General features: G+C 39.3%; 1 pseudogene; it reads right to left on the reverse strand.

Annotated features, from left to right (window-relative positions):
• Positions 1-965: 965 nt before the first annotated feature.
• Positions 966-1150, reverse strand: LOC115871586 (annotated as a pseudogene).
• Positions 1151-8548: the final 7398 nt, after the last annotated feature.

Raw genomic sequence — 8548 nt, forward strand, 5'->3', positions numbered from 1 at the left:
TCTGTCATGGAAGAAGTACAGCCAGAATCCTCCTTAGAAGCAAGAATGTGGACACTTCATCTAATGTACTTTAGGCATGTTATCAGGAGAGACCAATTCCCAGAGAAGGACATCGTGAAGTGGAAGAGAGATGAATTCACACAATGGGCTCAAACATATGGACATCTGTGAGGATGTTCTTTTGTTCTATTTTACAAAGGGGACTATGAATTGGAGTTGTCTTGAAGGCACCTAAGAACAACAACATACTAGCATTTTCTCTAGTAGTATTTGAAATAAAATTTGAAGACATTAAAAAACATAAATTCAAAATATCTGTTCACTTACTTGTACAATTGGGATAGTAATATTGACCTTATTGAGTTATAGAATTAAATGAAATGAGTTATGCACACCTCCTAGAATAGTGCTTACCTCAAGGTTAGTTCTCAACCATAATTAAAGGGAAGTGTGTAATCCAGCTAGACTAGAGAAATAAATTGGTGTGTGTGTGTGTGTGTGTGTGTGTAAGAAAGAGCTTTATATACAAGAGCAATTAAATATTGAGAAAACATCCCAGCCCAGTCCAGATCAAGTCCATAAGCCTGGTATTAGCCCATATGTCTGATACTGATCTATAAAGTCCTCTTCAGACTCACGAAACACATGAACTGATGCTGAATGCTGGAAGATCACAGGCCAGTGGGTGGAAAGTCGTGTGGGTCCATGGAAGTAGAAGCATCTCAGAGTTGGCAGGGGTGAGTTGGCAGTGGCACCTCCAGTTTCGAGGGCTCTGGCTACATCAGCATATCTTCATGTGACTCATGGTCCATCACTTCTCCCAGGAAGTGATCCTGTGTCCCACCTCCAGTGAGATATTCATCTCCTTAGGGCCTTTAAATGTGGTCATCTCAAGGTGCAACCTGATTGACAGGCTAAACTGTAACCCTCACTCTTTGTTTTTCTTTTTTTTTCCCTCTTGTAATCAGGGGATAGTGTGAAAGCAGTCCCCCACTACCACAAATTATGCAATTGAGTTTCCCAAATTTGGAGAAATCGCAGGGTTTAGCACACCCAGGGTGCAATGGGTGAGCCTCATCCTGGGAAAACCACCCTCGTCCTGGGCATACCCACCTTCATGATCATCGTATCTCCCCTACCAGGTAAGTATCCACCCCTGACTCTTAAGTCTCACATTGACAATAGATCATGTAACTACCACAGGGAGGCATGAAATTAATCACCTTACTTTAAAGATGAAAAACAGTGGTACCTAAAGGGATAAAATAATTTGTTTGAAGTTTCAAAGTTAGCAATGATCGAATATAGAGTAAGAATACAGACTTTGGATTTATAGGCCAATCAGTCAATACTTAATGAATATACTGTACCATATGAAGATTCACCTATAAATTGTATTAACTTAGTTGAACTACTAGTTACACACATTTTTAAAAACAATGCCATTGATGTCCAAATGCAATCTTATTTTTCATAAGATCAGAATGTAGACCAAAAAAAGTAAATGTAGCTTTTGGTCCATTTCAATCACATTGAGCCCACCTAATATTTTAAACCAAATTTAAGAAGATTTTATCTAACATTCAACCTTTTATACATATGAAAAATTTAATATGCTTCTATTTTTAATATAAAAACTACTACATTCTAAAAAAAACTACTACGTTCTTGCCATTTACCTACAAGTATATTTAGGTACATCAGAAAATATTTATACATGTGTATTTGTCATTGCTTCAAATACTTCCATCAGTGTGTTGGCACATACAGGGGATAAAATGATGAAAACTGTTGCTGTTTGATGCCATCTACTCCATTCGGATGCACAGCAACCCTATGCAAAACAGAAGGAAACACCACCTGGTCTTGTGCCATCCTCACAATTGTTCTGTTTTTTGTATTCAAGGTTTTATTAATTTATAAAAAATAGTCTTGCTTGTTCAGTTATCAGGAAATGGTGTTGAACCAATTGAAAAACAGCAATAAAGATCATCAATAACATTTTCATCAACTAGACTTTTGATGTAATGGCCTATTTATTTGGATAATTGAGTTAGAGTTAAGCTCACAAATAAACAAAAAACAAAAACAAACAACCTCAATTATATTGTGCAGTTTTTAGGTTGGGAATGGATGCATACTTTCTCATCCTCATTTTCCTTATTGAGGAATAGGGATGCATCAGCAAAGCACGCTTGTGGTAATTTACTTGTGAGCATGACTAATATTAATAATAACCTCCATCTGACAGCATGTCATGAATCACAAAGTACTATGGCAATGCTTTGTAAATTTTAACTCAGATGCTAATTACTGGGTATCTTGTAAAAACGATGAGACTAATGCCAGGGTGGGGTCTGAGCTTGCCATTTTAACAAATTCCCAGGTGGTGCCAATACTGCTGGTCAGCAAATCACATTTCATACCGCAAAAGAAATAAAAGTCAAAGTAGAAAGTCAGGCCACTAAAGTAAATTCGCCTGGCATTGAATTGAACTCTTTTCATAAATTTCCTATTTCCTTTTTTTTAAAGATCACTTTATTGGGGGCTCTTAAACAACTCTTGTTACAATCCATACATCAATCGTATCAGACATATTTGGACATATATTGCCACTGTTCTTTTCTAGACATTTACTTTCTATTGAGCCCATGGGATCAGCTCTCCCTCCCCCCACCTCGTGGCCCCTTGATACAAATTGTTATTATTTTCATATCTCACACCGACCGCTGTCACCCTTCCCCTCTGTTTTCTGTTGTTCTCCCCCCTGGAGGGGTGTGTGTGCCATTCATTGCCATCAGTACCTGCTTTTCCCTACCTCTCCCACTCTTCTCCCTACCCTTTTAGTTTCACTATTCCCACTCCTGCTCTTGGGTTCCATGCTACTTTCAGAAATGATGGAATATCAACTACTTCTTTTTGGTATAATGACTTTGTGTATTCTCTCCATCTTCTTTAGATGCTTTCTGCATCATTCAATATTATGTCCTTGGATGCTTTCTATATTACAACTTGAGACTTGAATTTATTCCTGAGTGTTCAGTTTAAGACATACTGTTTCTTTTTCCTTTTTGGATTTCTAACTCTAGGTCTTTTCACATTTCATTATAATATTTTACTCTGTCTTCTAGAGCTGTCCTTTAATTCTTCTGTTCAGCCCTTTGACTTTAATCATTTCGTCCATTTGTCTTAACTACTCTTTGATTAAGTTTCTGACTCTCTTCTGACATTCACTTTGGCATTTTCTTTCACATATTTTTAATAACCTTGTGCTTTATTCACGAATACTGTTCGGGCTATCTTCCCACAGCTCATCAGATCTTCTCTCATTAGTGTTCAATGCCGAAAGTCTGTTCCGGAGATGTTTTCAAAATTCAGGTGGAATAGACTCTAGGTCTTATCTTCACTCTTGTGGACATGTCAAATTGTCTTCAGCTGTAACGTGAACATATATATGAGCAATGTATATGTTGGTTCCACAGACAGCCCCAGGCCTAGTTTTAGCTACTGATATTGAGCTTCTCTTCTCAAAGATGGAGTCAAGTTGATTTCTGTCAATTCCATCTGGAGAAGTCCATATGTATAGTTGCTTTTTATGTTGTTCAAAAAAGGTATTTGCTATAAGCATGTAGTTGGTCTTGAAAAATTCTATCATGGGCTCCCCAGCTTTGTTTCTATCACCCAAACCATATTTTCCAATTACTGTTCATATCTTTTTGTTTCCAACTTTTACATTCTAATCATCAATAATTATCAATGAATCTTGATTGAATGTTTGATCACTTTCAGCCTAAAGACTTCTTCTTAGATATAAGCAAACCCCTTGAGGAAATTAGTCGCTGGGACCGTGGACTAAGATTCATAGCCTCCAGAAACATCAAGGCCAACTGACATAGTCCACAAAGATAATGTTCTACATCCCAGTTTAGTGAGAAGTGACTAAAGTATTAAAAACGTATGAGTGGTCATTTAAGGTGTAACAATTGATATCTTCATGCCCAGAGGAAAGAAGAGCAGGGAAAAAAACTCTACATAGAAACAACTCGACCGATGGACTAAAGATGTATCATGGGAAAATCTGTCTCCCTGAACCAGAGACCAGAGGAACCAAATGGTACTGCTCTGAAAGGGATCACATTAGCTCTTAATTAGAGTGGAAGAAAAATATGCAACAAAACTCAAAATCATAAACAACACCAGGCTTTCTGGTGGGCTAAACCTGGGGGAATCCCCAGGACTATGGCCTTTGTCGGTCACCCTTCTGATCTGGAAATTAACTAAGCCCTCACGGCACAATTCTCAACCAATCATCTGGGATTTAAGAGGAAAAGAAACCAGGAAGCATGCTCATAAAGACTAATCAACCATGGGAGATCAAAAGGGCAGTATTTACACAAGCACAGATTTTTGAAGGGATAGAAATGAAAGAGGAGTGGAAAGAGAAAACATGGAGATGAAGCGGAATACATGATAGCGAAAGGTTTTGTGTGAACCTGGATGGAGCAGAATTCTCAGTAGTTTGGCAGTTGAAAGCTCCCCCATGGTGTGAGTTAACATAATACAATCGAGTGGAGTGCAATTGAAAGAAGTTTCCTCAGAGATATGGCCTATTACTATTTAAACAGACTCTGGGGGAAAGCTTGACTGTTTTCTTGCTGGTCTGGATCCTGCATTTGTATCACCAACCTCTGATTCTTTGGATCTGAGCCAATAGCCTGCCATATTTCTTGCCACCCCTGGCAACTATTAACAACCTGCCATAATGCTTGACAGCCTTGGATTCATTCAACTTTGCAGCTACAAGTCTGACCTACTCATCTTGGATTCATTTACGTCTGCTTCCAGAGGCTCTGGCAGACACATGATTCTAGAATAGCCTTCAGCTTAACATCTGGTGTCTTGACTTGAACTGGACTGGACTTACCCACTTTGACATCTGTGTGAGGCGTTTTCTTGATATAAATTTATATATTAATATACATTACTGGGTTTTTTTCCCTCTAGGACAGAGGTTGGAAAATTTTAGAGACCAAAGAGCCAATACTGTCCCTCATCTCAATTTAAAAATTATTTGAGATCCATAAATATATATTTGACTTGCAAATGAAATTTTCATTATCTGAATAATATTTTTAAAATTTTTTCAATTTTCCTTCAGAACCCCATATATGTACTGAGCGAGCCACATAGGCTCAGTAGCCATAGTTTGCTGACCCTGATCTCGAACATCCAACCTAACAAAATGTTACATTGTGCACATTGGAATCAATGTGACATGAAAAATAAGTGCATGGGTTGTTGAATGTAAAGCTGATTTGCTCTGTATGTTTTCAATCAATTCACAATAAAAAGTTAAAAATAGAGAGAAAATGTCTGAAAATTCCTATTTATTTTTCATCCCTCCTTTCTTTCTCTAGATTATGTTTCCTGTTGTCTGATAGGGTTGTTATGAGTTGAAATTGACTGGATGGTTGTGGATTAGGGTTTTTTTATGGTTATTTACTTGTATTTACAAAGTTAAAATCAAACTCTACTTACTGTTAACTGCTTTTATATTATGTTTTGAGCATTACCGTAATACATTAAAAAACTTTAATGTATTTAACATGAAAAGTATTTGAAAATATTAAACAGACTTTGAAAATAATTACCATGCTAAATATCTCCAGTTGATAAATGTGTCACAATACACCTGTCATTGTTTCTGTCATTTTCTCCTCAAGCAGGCTTTCAGCCTCACTTAGTTACTGAAATTTTTTTGTAAGATCCTCAATGATGCCAGATTCAATAGCTATAGCTGTGTCTCTGCCTCAACATTTTCACCCTCTAAACACAGTTCAAAAAAGTTGATGACTTATCCTTTAGCATTAGCTTAATACATCTGGAAGCTGTCCGCTTCTCTCATTCTTTATGACTACCCTCATCTAAGCTATTTAAATGTCCAGCTAGGTCTCTGGAATAGCTTTCAAATTAATCAGTATGTTTATTCTGTTTCCCAGAATCCATTCTCCACAAAGGCAACCCAAGGGAGCTTTTCAAAGTCCTTCTAATTTTTTAAATTATAAATTAGAGGGGGTTTACAGTTCAGATCATCAACTTGATATTCAACAGTTTAAGCCAAGCATCAAACCCCTCAATAGTTTACCCCTCACCCACTTCTGATTTCTCATCTCCCTCTTAAGGACTACTGTTTTCCATCTCACCCAAGTTAACACCCATCAATCGTCTAGCCATTGCTTTATCTTTCCTCCCTTGTTTTCCACCCTTAGCTAATTTCAAAGTCTGTTCCTTTTCATATGAAAGTCTTCATTTAACTTGTTTATTTTTTCCTAGAACAGTGATTTCATAATATTTTTCCTTTTGTGATTGACTAATTTCCTCACCATAATATTCTCCGTGTCCATTTACGCCATGAGGTGCTCTGTGTTATGTTCAGTCAGGTTGTTTCTTCCTATTTTTCCCCCCAGCGGTGTTTAGTGTTCCATTGTGTCTAGATACCAAAGTTTACCCATCCTTCTACTGATGGGAATTTAGGTTGTTTACACCTTCTGGTATTGTGAACAATGCTGTGATGAACATGGTTGTGGATAGGTGTTTTATGACTCTTCTTGAGGCTATACACCAGGCAAAGGTATTGTTGGATTGAATCAGATTTATTTTTGTCCTTTTTTTCTTTTATTAATCTTTCACACCCCTTGAAGGTGCTTTATTTTTTTGTTTCTTTATTAACTTAAAATAATGGCACATTGCAAAACTGAGAACTACAAAAAAGGCTGTCTTTGAGACCATGTTCACATTGCCACACACATGGCACTAGGGCTGGCTGGGAGTCTGGCCTCTTGGAAAGTCACATGGACAGTGCCCCACCCCCACCTCAAGGGCATTCCTATGCTGTGGGGCTGTTCCTACAGGCCCCCTCAGAAGGAGACACTGGGGCTGTCCTATGACATCCACAACTGACAAGCCTCCCCTCTCCCATAGCTGAGTCAGGAGCTAGAAGCTTGGGGAAACTTAGTTTGTTCCCTACAGGGGGACTCTTTCAGGGTCAGAGTCTTATCCGTGACAAGCAAGAGATGACATCTCAGGCAAGCCCAGTCACATCTGGGAGGTTAGGGAATTGCTCCACTGTCCAATCTTCAGCCCAGTGGACACAGATTCTAAGGTACTGCTCTCATGTCACTTGACAAGTCACCTCCACAGGCACAGGAGTGTTGATGCTCACACCCAGAGCCAGAGGAGGACCTAAGCCCAGGGATCTGGAAAAGGAAGAAGATGGGGGAGGGGGGAACCAAGCTGAGGAACTCAGACTTGAGGTGGCCAAATGGGAAAGAAGGAAGTGACAGAGAGCTGCCTATGGGGGCATGGGAGGCTCCTCAGGTTCTTCGAATAAGGACACCCCCTCCTGCCTGGACAGCAGGTTAGATGAGGAACTGTAGGAGAAGAAGGCAAAAGGCTCTCTCACACACACACACCCCCATCCTGACTCTAGTTACCATGAGGACACAGGGTCAGGTGGCAAGATCTCAGTCCCCTCAAAAAGGGACTGTGGCACTTATATAATCTCCTGTCAACTAGCGAATGGGGTGGAGTCGAGCCTGTCCATCAGGTCACAGCTTGATGACCTCATTTGGAGGCGCCATGGAGATAAATAGCTCACTGCAGGCTGGACACACACACACTCGCTGCTTCATCTTCCTACCGACAAGCCAGATGGGGCTATGCTGATGCAGCCAGAGACAGTGCCCTGGAGCTAAAGGAGCCCTGTGGAGACGCTTGCAAGTGCTGAGATGCTTCCACCACCACTGGATCCATAAGACATTTCACCCACTGGCCTGTGATCTTCCTACATTCTGCATCATTGTATGTGTTGCATGTGTGTTCCTCTGAAGAGGAATTTATAGACTGGTATCAGACATATGGGCTAATATCGGACTTATGGACTTGATCTGGACTAGGGCAGACTGTTTTCTTAATATACAATTACTCTTTATTATAAAGCTCTTTCTTATACACATATAAGTGTTGAATTTGTTTCTCTAGTAACTATACTAGTGCCCTGAGCTGGAGGAACCATGTGGAAACCCCTGCGAGCACTGAGAGGCTTGCAATGCCACTGGGTTCACAAGACTTCCTACTCATTGGCCTGTGACCTTCCTGCATTCGGCATCATTGCATGTGTTTCAAGAGTCTGAAGAGGAATTTATAGATTGGTATCAGACATATGGGCTAATATCAAACTAAAGGACTTGATCTAGACTGGGCCGGGATGTTTTACTATTCAGTTGCTCTTGTATATAAAGCTCTGTTTTATACACATTTGTCTATGAATTTGTTTCTCTGATCTAAGCAGACTAACACAGAGACAATAGACAATGTCTACCTCATTTAATGTTTGGGTCCAAAAACAGTTGTTTGTAGGCAGTTGAATTTATTTCTGGGTTGTCTATTGTGTTCCATTAGTCTAGGTATCTATCATTGTACCAGTACCAGGCTGTTTTAAGTACTGTAGTTATGTAATAGTTTTTGAGGTGACAAATTGGAAGGCTTC

The sequence above is a fragment of the Echinops telfairi genome, unplaced genomic scaffold, assembly GCF_000313985.2.
Source record: "Echinops telfairi isolate 266 unplaced genomic scaffold, ASM31398v2 ScPeMD7_6080;HRSCAF=6971, whole genome shotgun sequence".
In the NCBI taxonomy this organism is placed as follows: Eukaryota; Metazoa; Chordata; class Mammalia; order Afrosoricida; family Tenrecidae; genus Echinops; species Echinops telfairi.